General features: G+C 38.1%; 1 non-coding gene across 1 annotated transcript; it reads right to left on the bottom strand.

Annotated features, from left to right (window-relative positions):
• Positions 1–3,878: 3,878 nt before the first annotated feature.
• LOC112731535 (small nucleolar RNA R71) lies at positions 3,879–3,986 on the bottom strand. The gene has a single exon (XR_003167309.1). It is a non-coding gene; the product is annotated as a small nucleolar RNA R71 (small nucleolar RNA).
• Between the last annotated feature and the right edge of the window lie 7,626 nt (positions 3,987–11,612).

The raw sequence follows: 11,612 nt of genomic DNA, 5'->3' as shown, positions 1-11,612 counted from the left end.
GACTTGAGCAAAAATCAGATTCAGAGGTTGAAGAAGGACTGCTGATGCTGTTGGATTCTGACCTCCCTGCACTCAAAGTGGATTTTCTGGAGCTACAGAACTCAAAATGGCACGCTTCCAATTGCGTTGGAAAGTAGACATCCAGGGCTTTCCAACAATGTATAATCGTCCATACTTTGGCCAAGTTTAGACGACATAAAAGGGCGTTGAACGCCAGTTCTACGCTGCTGTCTGGAGTTAAACGCCAGAAACAAGTCACAAACCAGAGTTGAACGCCAGAAATACGTTACAACCTAGCGTTCAACTCCAGAAAGAGCCTCTGCACGTGTAACATTCAAGCTCAGCCCAAGCACACACCAAGTGGGCCCCGGAAGTGGATTTATGCATCAATTACTTACTTCTGTAAACCCTAGTGACTAGTTTATTATAAATAGGACTTTTTACTATTGTATTAGACATCCTGGATTGTATTCTGGTCCTGTGATCACGTTTTAGGGGGCTGGCCATTCGGCCATGCCTGAACCTTTCACTTATGTATTTTTAACGGTAGAGTTTCTACACTCCAAAGATTAAGGTGTGGAGCTCTGCTGTTCCTCAAAGATTAATGCAAAGTACTACTGTTTTCTATTCAATTCATCTTATTTCGCTTCTAAGATATTCATTCGCACTTCAACCTGAATGTGATGAACGTGATAATCATCATCATTCCTTATGAACGCGTGCCTGACAACCACTTCCGTTCTACCTTAGATTGAATGAGTATCTCTTAGATCTCTTAATCGGAATCTTCGTGGTGTAAGCTAGAATGATGGCAGCATTCAAAAGAATCCAGAAAGTCTAAACCTTGTCTGTGGTATTCCGAGTAGGATTCAATGATTGAATGACTGTGACGAGCTTCAAACTCGCGAGTGCTGGGCGTAGTGACAGACGCAAAAGGATAGTAAATCCTATTCCAGTATGATCGAGAACCTCAAATGATTAGCTGTGCCGTGGCAGAGCATTTGGACCATTTTCACAAGAGGAGGGGATTGTAGCCACTGACAACGGTGATGCCCTTGCATAAAGCCAGCCATAGAAAGGAGTAAGACTGATTGGATGAAGATAGCAGAAAAGCGGAGGTTCAGAGGAACGATTGCATCTCTACACGCTTATCTGAAATTCTCACCAATGATTTACATAAGTATTTCTATCCTTCTTTTATTATTTAATTTCGAAAACTACATAACCATTTTATATCTGCCTGACTGAGATTTACAAGGTGACCATAGCTTGCTTCATACCAACAATCTCCGTGGGATTCGACCCTTACTCACGTAAGGTTTATTACTTGGACGACCCAGTGCACTTGCTGGTTAGTTATGCGAAGTTGTGAAGATATGTTTAGACCATGGTTATGTGCATCCGTTTTTGGTGCCATTGCCAGGGAATCAATTTCGAACAACAATTCACAACCTGAGTAACAATTTCGCATACCAAGTTTTTGGCGCCGTTGCCGGGGATTGTTCGAGTTTGGACAACTGACGGTTCATCCTGTTGCTCAGATTAGGTAATTTTCTTTTTGTTTTCTTTTCAAAAATTTCTCCTTTGTTTTCGAAAAAAAAAATGTGTTTTCAAAAATATATTTTTCTTCAGAATTTTTAAGAATGAATTCTAGTGTTTCATGAAGCCTGGCTGGCTGTAAAGCCATGTCTAATTCTTTTGGACTGAGGCTTCCACTTATAAGTATATGAAGTTGGATGAAATATCAGCTGTTGTATACATGAGAGGTATCTATGTTTGCTGAAGCTTGGCTGGCCATTGGCCATGTCTTGTGTTTTGGACTGGAGCTTTCATTGAAAGCTTGGCTGGCTAGTGAGCCATGTCTAATTCCTGGGCTGAAGCTTTAGACTAACAATGCAAGATTCCTGAAATTCATATTAAAAATTTTGGAATCCTTATTTTTCGCTTTTAATTAATTTTCAAAAAAAATCCAAAAAAAAAATTAGAAAATCATAAAAATCAAAAATATTTTTTGTGTTTCTTGTTTGAGTCTTGAGTCAATTTTTAAGTTTGGTGTCAATTGCATATTCATCTTGCATTTTTTTAAAATTGCATTCATGCATGTGTTCTTCATGATCTTCAAGTTGTTCTTGGTAAGTCTTCTTGTTTGATCTTGATGTTTTCTTGTTTTGTGTCTTTTCTTGTTTTTCATATGCATTCCTGCATCCATAGAGTCTAAACATGAAAGATTTCTAAGTTTGGTGTCTTGCATGTTTTCTTTGCATTAAAAATTTTTCAAAAATAAGTTCTTGATATTCATCTTGACATTCAAAGTGTTCTTGGTGTTCATCTTGACATTCATAGCATTCTTGCATGCATTCATTGTTTTGATCTAAAAATTTTCATGCATTGCATCATTTTCATGTTTTTCTCTCTCATCATAAAAATTCAAAAAAAAATCAAAAAAAATATCTTTCCCTTTTTCCTCTCATAAAATTCGAAAATTTGAGTTGACTTTTTCAAAAATTTTTAAAATCTAGTTGTTTCTTATGAGTCAAATCAAATTTTCAATTTAAAAATCTTATCTTTTTCAAAAATCAAATCTTTTTTTCAATTTTTTTAGTTATTTTCGAAAATTATAAAAATATTTTCCAAAAATCTTTTTCTTAATTTTATATCATAATTTTTGAAAATAACATCATCAATTAATGTTTTGATTCAAAAATTTCAAGTTTGTTACTTACTTGTTAAGAAAGATTCAAACTTTAAGTTCTAGAATCATATCTTGTGATTTCTTGTGAATCAAGTCATTAATTGTGATTTTAAAAATCAAATCTTTTTCAAAAACTAATTTCAAAAATATCTTTTTATCTTATCTTTTTCAAAAATTTGATTTCAAAATATCTTTTCTAACTTCCTAACATCTTATCTTTTCAAAATTTGTTTCAACTAACTAACTAACTTTTTGTTTGTTTCTTATCTTTTTCAAAACCACCTAACTAACTTTCTCTCTCTAATTTTCGAAAATATCTCCCTCTTTTTCAAAAATTCTTTTTAATTAATTAATTATCTTAACTTTTGATTTTAAACTTTTCAAAAATTACTAACCTTTTTCAAAAATTATTTTTCGAAAATTACTAACTCCTTTTCAAAAATTATTTTCGAAAATCCTCTCCCTCTCTCATCTTATTCTATTTATTCATCTACTAACATCTCTTCCTCACATCACTCACCAAATTCGAACCCCCTCTTCTATCTGTGTTCGAATTTTTTCTCTTCTTTTCTTCTTCTACTAACAATAAGGAACCTCTTTACTGTGACATAGAGGATTCCTCTTCTTTTCTTTTTCTCTTCTCTTTCTTATGAGCAGGAACAAAGAAAAAGGCATTCTTGTTGAAGCTGATCCAGAACCTGAAAGGACTCTGAAGAGAAAACTAAGAGAAGCTAAATTACAACAATACAGAGACAACCTTATTGAAAATTTTGAACAAGCAAAGGAGATGGCAGCCGAACCCAACAACAATAATGCAAGGAGAATGCTTGGTGACTTTACTGCACCTAATTCCAATTTACATGGAAGAAGCATCTCCATTCCTGCCATTGTAGCAAACAATTTTGAGCTGAAACCTCAGCTAGTTTCTCTGATGCAGCAGAACTGCAAGTTTCATGGACTTCCATCTGAAGATCCTTTTCAGTTCTTAACTGAATTCTTGCAGATCTGTGATACTGTTAAGACTAATGGAGTAGATCATGAAGTCTACAGTCTCATGCTTTTCCCTTTTGCTGTAAAAGACAGAGCTAGAGTGTGGTTGGACTCTCAACCCAGAGATAGCCTGAACTCTTGGGATAAGCTGGTCACGGCTTTCTTAGCCAAGTTCTTTCCTCCTCAAAAGCTGAGCAAGCTTAGAGTGGATGTTCAAACCTTCAGACAGAAAGAAGGTGAATCCCTCTATGAAGCTTGGGAAAGATACAAGCAGCTGACCAAAAAGTGTCCTTCTGACATGCTTTTAGAATGGACCAATCCTGGATATATTCTATGATGGTTTATCTGAGTTATCAAAGATGTCATTGGACACTTCTGTAGGTGAATCCATTCACCTAAAGAAAATGCCTGCAGAAGCTCAAGAACTCATTGACATGGTTGCTAATAACCAGTTCATGTACACTTCTGAGAGGAACCCTATGAGTAATGGGACGCCTATGAAGAAGGGAGTTCTTGAAATTGATACTCTGAATGCCATACTGGCTCAGAACAAAATATTGACTCAGCAAGTCAATATGATTTCTCAGAGTCTGAACGGAATGCAAGCAGCATACAACAGTACTCAAGAGGCATCTTCTGAAGAAGAAGCTTATGATCCTGAGAATTCTGCAGTAGCAGAGGTAAATTACATGGGTGAACCATATGGAAACACCTATAATCCATCATGGAGAAATCATCCAAATCTCTCATGGAAGGATCAAAGGCCTCAACACGGCTTTAATAATGGTGGAAGAAACAGGTTTAACAATAATAAACCTTTTCCATCATCCACTCAGCAACAGACAGAGAACTCTGAACAAAATACCTCTAATTTAGCAAACTTAGTCTCTGATCTGTCCAAGGCCACTGTGAGTTTCATGAATGAAACAAGATCTTCCATTAGAAATTTGGAAGCACAAGTGGGCCAGCTGAGTAAAAGGATCACTGAAATCCCTCCTAGTACTCTCCCAAGCAATACAGAAGAGAATCCAAAAGGAGAGTGCAAGGCCATTGACATAAACACCATGGCCGAACCTGTAAGGAAAGGAGAGGACATGAATCCCAAGGAGGAAGACCTCCTGGGACGTCCAGTGATCAATAAGGAGCTTCCCTCTGAGGAACCAAAGGACTCTGAGGCTCATCTAGAGACCATAGAGATTCCATTGAACCTCCTTATACCATTCATGAGCTCTGATGAGTATTCCTCTTCTGAAGAGGATGAGGATGTTACTGAAGAGCAAGCTGCCAAGTTCCTTGGTGCAATCATGAAGCTGAATGCCAAATTATTTGGCATTGAAACTTGGGAAGATGAACCTCCCTTGTTCACCAATGAACTAAGTGATCTGGATCAACTGACATTGCCTCAGAAGAGACAAGATCCTGGAAAGTTCATAGTACCTTGTACCATAGGCACCATGATCTTTAAGGCTCTGTGCGACCTTAGTTCAGGAATAAACCTCATGCCCCTCTCTGTAATAGAGAAACTGGGAATCTATGGGGTACAAGTTGCTAAAATCTCATTAGAGATGGCAGACAATTCAAGAAAACAGGCTTATGGACAAGTAGAGGACGTGTTAGTAAAGGTTGAAGGCCTTTACATCCCTGCTGATTTCATAGTCCTGGATACTGGAAAGTAAGAGGATGAATCCATCATCCTAGGAAGACCTTTCCTAGCCACAGCAAGAGATATGATTGATGTGGACAGAGGAGAATTAATTCTTCAATTAAATAAGGACAACCTTGTGTTTACAACTCAAGGATCTCTCTCTGCATCCATGGAGATGAAGCATAAAAAGCTTCTCTCAAAGCAGAGTCAAACAAAGCCCCCACAGTCAAACTCTAAGTTTGGTGTTGGGAGGCCACAACCAAACTCTAAGTTTGGTGTCAAACCCCCATATCCAAACTCTAAGTTTGGTGTTGGGAGGTTTCAACAAAGCTCTGCACATCTGTGAGGCTCCATGAGAGCCCACTGTCAAGCTATTGACATTAAAGAAGCGCTTGTTGGGAGGCAACCCAATGTTTAATTATCTAATTTTATTTTTGTTTTTCATGTTTTATTAGGTTCATGATCATGTGGAGTCACAAAATAAATATAAAAATTGAAAACGGAATCAAAAACAGCAGAAGAAAAATCACACCCTGGAGGAAGACCTTACTGGCGTTTAAACGCTAGTAAGAAGCATGTTTTGGGCGTTCAACGCCAGAACAGAGCATGGTTCTGGCGCTGAACGCCAGAAATGCACCCTGGAGGAGAGCTGGCGCTGAACGCCCAGAACAAGCATGGTTCTGGCGTTCAACGCCAGAAATAGGCTACAAATGGGCGTTCAGCGCCCAGAACAAGCACCAATCTAGCGCTGAACGCCCAGAGTTGTGTGCAAGGGCATTTTGCATGCCCAATTTGGTGCAAGGTTTTAAATCCTTGAACACCTCAGGATCTGTGGACCCCACAGGATCACTTCAGGATCTGTGGACCCCACAGGATCCCCACCTACCTCCACTCACTTCTTCTCACCCCTCTTTCACACAATCCCATAAACACTCTTCCCCAAAACCCTTCACCAATCACCTCAATCTCTCTTTCCCATCACCTCTTCACCACTCACATCCATCCACTCTTCCCCATAAACCTACCTCATAAACTCCACCTACCTTCAAAATTCAAAATCAATTTCCCACCCAAACCCACCCTATATGGCCGAAACCTCACCCCCTCCCTTCCCTATATAAAGCCTTCCATTCTTCCTCATTTTCACACAACACAACTCTCTCTTCCCTTCTTGGCCGAAACACACCTCCCCCCTCTTCTCCATCTTTTCTTCTTCTTCTTCTTCATCTTTTCTTTCTTCTCTTGCTCGAGGGCGAAAAAAATTCTAAGTTTGGTGTGGTAAAAGCATAAGCTTTTTGTTTTTCTATTACCATTGATGACACCTAAGACCGGAGAATCCTCTAGAAAAAGGAAAGGGAAGACAAAAGCTTCCACCTCCGAGTCATGGGAGATGGAAAGGTTCATCTCCAAAACCCATCAAGACCTCTTCTATGATGTTGTGGTCAAGAAGAAGGTGATCCCTGAGGTCCCTTTCAAACTCAAGAGGCGCAGGAAGCTCATCACCATGAGATCCCGGAGATGCCTCATATGCATTTTCCTCCACAAAACTGTTGGGAGCAAATCAACACCTCCCTAGGAGAATTAAGTTCCAACATGGGACAACTAAGGGTGGAACATCAAGAGCACTCCATCATCCTTCATGAAATAAGAGAAGATCAAAAAAGCAATGAGGGAGGAGCAACAAAGACAAGGAAGAGACATAGAAGAGCTCAAGGACATCATTAGTTCCTCAAGAAGGAAACGCCACCATCACTAAGGTGGATTCATTCCTTGTTCTTATTTCTTATGTTTTTCGTTTTCTATGTTAAGTGCTTATCTATATTTGTGTCTTCACTACATGATCATTAGTAGTTAGTAACTTTGTCTTAAAGTTATGAATGTCCTATGAATCCATCACCTCTCTTAAATGAAAAATGTTTTAATTCAAAAGAACAAGAAGTACATGAGTTTTGAATTTATCCTTGAACTTAGTTTAATTATATTGATGTGGTGACAATGCTTCTTGTTTTCTAAATGAATGCTTTAACAGTGCATATGTCTTTTGAAGTTGTTGTTTAAGAATGTTAAATATGTTGGCTCTTGAAAGAATGATGACTAGGAAACATGTTATTTGATAATCTGAAAAATCATAAAAATGATTCTTGAAGCAAGAAAAAGCAGCAAAGAACAAAGCTTGCAGAAAAAAAAAAGAGAAAAAAAATAGCGAAAAAAAATAATAAAGAAAAAAGAAAAAGCAAGCAGAAAAAGCCAAAAGCTCTTAAAACCAAGAGACAAGAGCAAAAAGCCAATAACCCTTAAAACCAAAAGGCAAGGACAAATAAAAAGGATCCCAAGGCTTTGAGCATCAGTGGATAGGAGGGCCTAAAGGAATAAAATCCTGGTCTCAGCGGCTAAACCAAGCTGTCCCTAACCATGTGCTTGTGGCGTGTAGGTGTCAAGTGAAAACTTGAGACTGAGCGGTTAAAGTCAAGGTCCAAAGCAAAAGAAGAGTGTGCTTAAGAACCCTGGACACCTCTAATTGGGGACTTTAGCAAAGCTGAGTCACAATCTGAAAAGGTTCACCCAATTATGTGTCTGTGGCATTTATGTATCTGGTGGTAATACTGGAAAACAAAGTGCTTAGGGCCACGGCCAAGACTCATAAAATGGCTGTGTTCAAGAATCATCATACTGAACTAGGAGAATCAATAACACTATCTGAACTCTGAGTTCCTATAGATGCCAATCATTCTGAACCTCAATGGATAAAGCGAGATGCCAAAACTATTCAAGAGGCAAAAAGCTATAAGTCCTGCTCATATGATTGAAGCTATGTTTCATTAATAGTTTGAAATTTATAGTATATTCTCTTCTTTTTATCCTATTTGATTTTCAGTTGCTTGGGGACAAGCAACAATTTAAGTTTGGTGTTGTGATGAGCGGATAATTTATACGCTTTTTGGCATTATTTTTAGTATGTTTTTAGTAGGATCTAGTTACTTTTAGGGATGTTTTCATTAGTTTTTATGTTAAATTCACATTTCTGGACTTTACTATGAGTTTGTATGTTTTTCTGTAATTTCAGGTATTTTCTGGCTGAAATTGAAGGACTTGAGCAAAAATCAGATTCAGAGGTTGAAGAAGGACTGTTGATGCTGTTGGATTCTGACCTCCCTGCACTCAAAGTCGATTTTCTGGAGCTACAGAACTCAAAATGGCGTGCTTCCAATTGCGTTGAAAAGTAGACATCCAGGGCTTTCCAGCAATATATAATAGTTCATACTTTGGCCGAGTTTAGATGACGTAAAAGGGCGTTGAACGCCAGTTCTACGCTGCTGTCTGGAGTTAAACGCCAGAAACAAGTCACAAACCAGAGTTGAACGCCAGAAATACGTTACAACCTGGCGTTCAACTCCAGAAAGAGCCTCTGCACGTGTAACATTCAAGCTCAGCCCAAGCACACACCAAGTGGGCCCCGGAAGTGGATTTATGCATCAATTACTTACTTCTGTAAACCCTAGTGACTAGTTTATTATAAATAGGACTTTTTACTATTGTATTAGACATCCTGGATTGTATTCTGGTCCTATGATCACGTTTTAGGGGGCTGGCCATTCGGCCATGCCTGATCCTTTCACTTATGTATTTTTAACGGTAGAGTTTCTACACTCCATAGATTAAGGTGTGGAGCTCTGCTGTTCCTCAAAGATTAATGCAAAGTACTACTGTTTTCTATTCAATTCATCTTATTTCGCTTCTAAGATATTCATTCATACTTCAACCTGAATGTGATGAACGTGACAATCATCATCATTCCTTATGAACGCGTGCCTGACAACCACTTCCGTTCTACCTTAGATTGAATGAGTATCTCTTAGATCTCTTAATCGGAATCTTCGTGGTGTAAGCTAGAATGATGGCGGCATTCAAGAGAATCCAGAAAGTCTAAACCTTGTCTGTGGTATTCCGAGTAGGATTCAATGATTGAATGACTGTGACGAGCTTCAAACTCGCGAGTGTTGGGCGTAGTGACAGACGCAAAAGGATAGTAAATCCTATTCCAGTATGATCGAGAACCTCAAATGATTAGCCGTGCCGTGACAGAGCATTTGGACCATTTTCACAAGAGGAGGGGATTGTAGCCACTGACAACGGTGATGCCCTTGCATAAAGCCAGCCATAGAAAGGAGTAAGACTGATTGGATGAAGATAGCAGGAAAGCGGAGGTTCAGAGGAACGATTGCATCTCTACACGCTTATCTGAAATTCTCACCAATGATTTACATAAGTATTTCTATCCTTCTTTTATTATTTAATTTCGAAAACTACATAACCATTTTATATCTGCCTGACTGAGATTTACAAGGTGACCATAGCTTGCTTCATACCAACAATCTCCGTGGGATTCGACCCTTACTCACGTAAGGTTTATTACTTGGACGACCCAGTGCACTTGCTGGTTAGTTATGCGAAGTTGTGAAGATATGTTTAGACCATGGTTCTGTGCATCCGTTTTTGGTGCCATTGCCAGGGAATCAATTTCGAACAACAATTCACAACCTGAGTAACAATTTCGCATACCAATGAACTTTGTATTTTCTTGCCAAATGACATTCTTCTCTTCACCATCCACTACTCCAAAAAGGGTTTGAAGTTGACAATCCATCTCCAGGACGGCATATTGATGCAGGCCTAAGAAGCTTATTGGAGAAACCTTCACCCGCTCAATTTGCTCTTGCACATATATCTTCACTTCTTGGTGAATAGAATCTTCCTCAACCTCCTTTGAATCTTTCTCATCATCATTCAAATAAAAAATTGGAGGTTGTGTGAAATCCACATCAACTTTCCCTTCAAATTCAAACAAGGGAGGCTCATGAAGGTTATTGAAGGGATCAACCAAGTTGGACAAAAAATCTTGAATGATGGAATCCTCTTGATCAATTTCCAACAATTCCCCAAGTGCATCTTCTTGTGTTTGTCTCTGAGAGATCCCTCAATGGTGGAGGAGTGTTGAGGGTTGTTCTATAATTGGCGATTGGGAGGTTTGCAGGAAACGAAAAGTGAAGAGATAGTTTAGGATTAGAATCCCTAGATAGGTTGCCAAAATTCTAGTTTAGTGATAACGTTAGGCTTTGATCTGAGTTGTTGGAGCTCTAGGAATGCCTCTGGCTTTTCCGGAGCTATATATATTATCTATGTAGACACCTTTACCATACTAAGAACTCCGAGTTCTCATTCCATACATATTCTATTATTTTTAGATGCATGACGAGAGGCACCTTGCTGAGCATACTGGAGACTCTATGGTAGTAAAGAACTACATTTTAGGACTTTATACTTTTGTTACTAGATTGTATATGTGTATATATATTCTCCACTTTGTATATATATAGGCTATGTCCCTCTTAGAGGTTGACTTGGAGAAAACAGGTTTTGTAACTTGCGATTTTTGGGATACTCTTATGGGTTGTATATATGTATATATACTCTGGCTGACCATTGCTTCGTAGGTCGAGTATGGAGCTTGCTATTTGTATCTTTGGAACTTCGGTTATATATATATTGTCTTTCTGCTCGATCTTAATTATCCTTCTACGTTTATCCGAATGAGTGTGATGCGATTTTCTATTTTGGTTTTGTTTAGCTCTTCTTCAAGGCTCCTAGCTATATTTTCTTCCGTATATATCTATATGTATTTTTATTTTAGAGATCGTAATACCACACCACCTTTGATTTATGACTTAAGCGTAAAGTTCTGTGTGGTAGGATATTACATAAAGTATAGACTAAAATTAAGATAGTCAACTAGCACCGTAGAAAATAAATCTAATAGCAGAAAATAAATTCGTACCACAGCAGCAGCTGCAACATCGCAACGGAAGCAAAACAAGAGGGGTGACAGCAGCAGTAGCAGCAAAAAGACAACTACCAAAAGCCTGAAATAAAATAAACATAGACTTAAATAAATACTAATAACTAATATATAGCTTCCAATATTTTCCAGTAACCTCCCTCACTCACTGATTTGTCACTTCAACATTCAATTCAAGTTTAGACATATAGAAAAAATTCAACAAACAAACACAACATTTAGTTTAAGTTTAGACATATGGAAAAAATTCAGCAAACAACACAAGAATAACTTAGAAAGTAAACAAATAGCAAGCAACCAAACAAACAAACACAAAATTTAGTTCAAACAAGCAAACACAAAGTATCTATGATGATTTGAGTGATTTGAAGAGTAAAAGCTACATTTAAGATTATTTTTTAGCATTGTTAAATGAAAAAGGACTAAACAGT

This window comes from Arachis hypogaea, chromosome 12, assembly GCF_003086295.3.
Source record: "Arachis hypogaea cultivar Tifrunner chromosome 12, arahy.Tifrunner.gnm2.J5K5, whole genome shotgun sequence".
Classification (NCBI taxonomy): Eukaryota; Viridiplantae; Streptophyta; class Magnoliopsida; order Fabales; family Fabaceae; genus Arachis; species Arachis hypogaea.
This window is presented reverse-complemented; position numbering and strand designations above follow the sequence as displayed.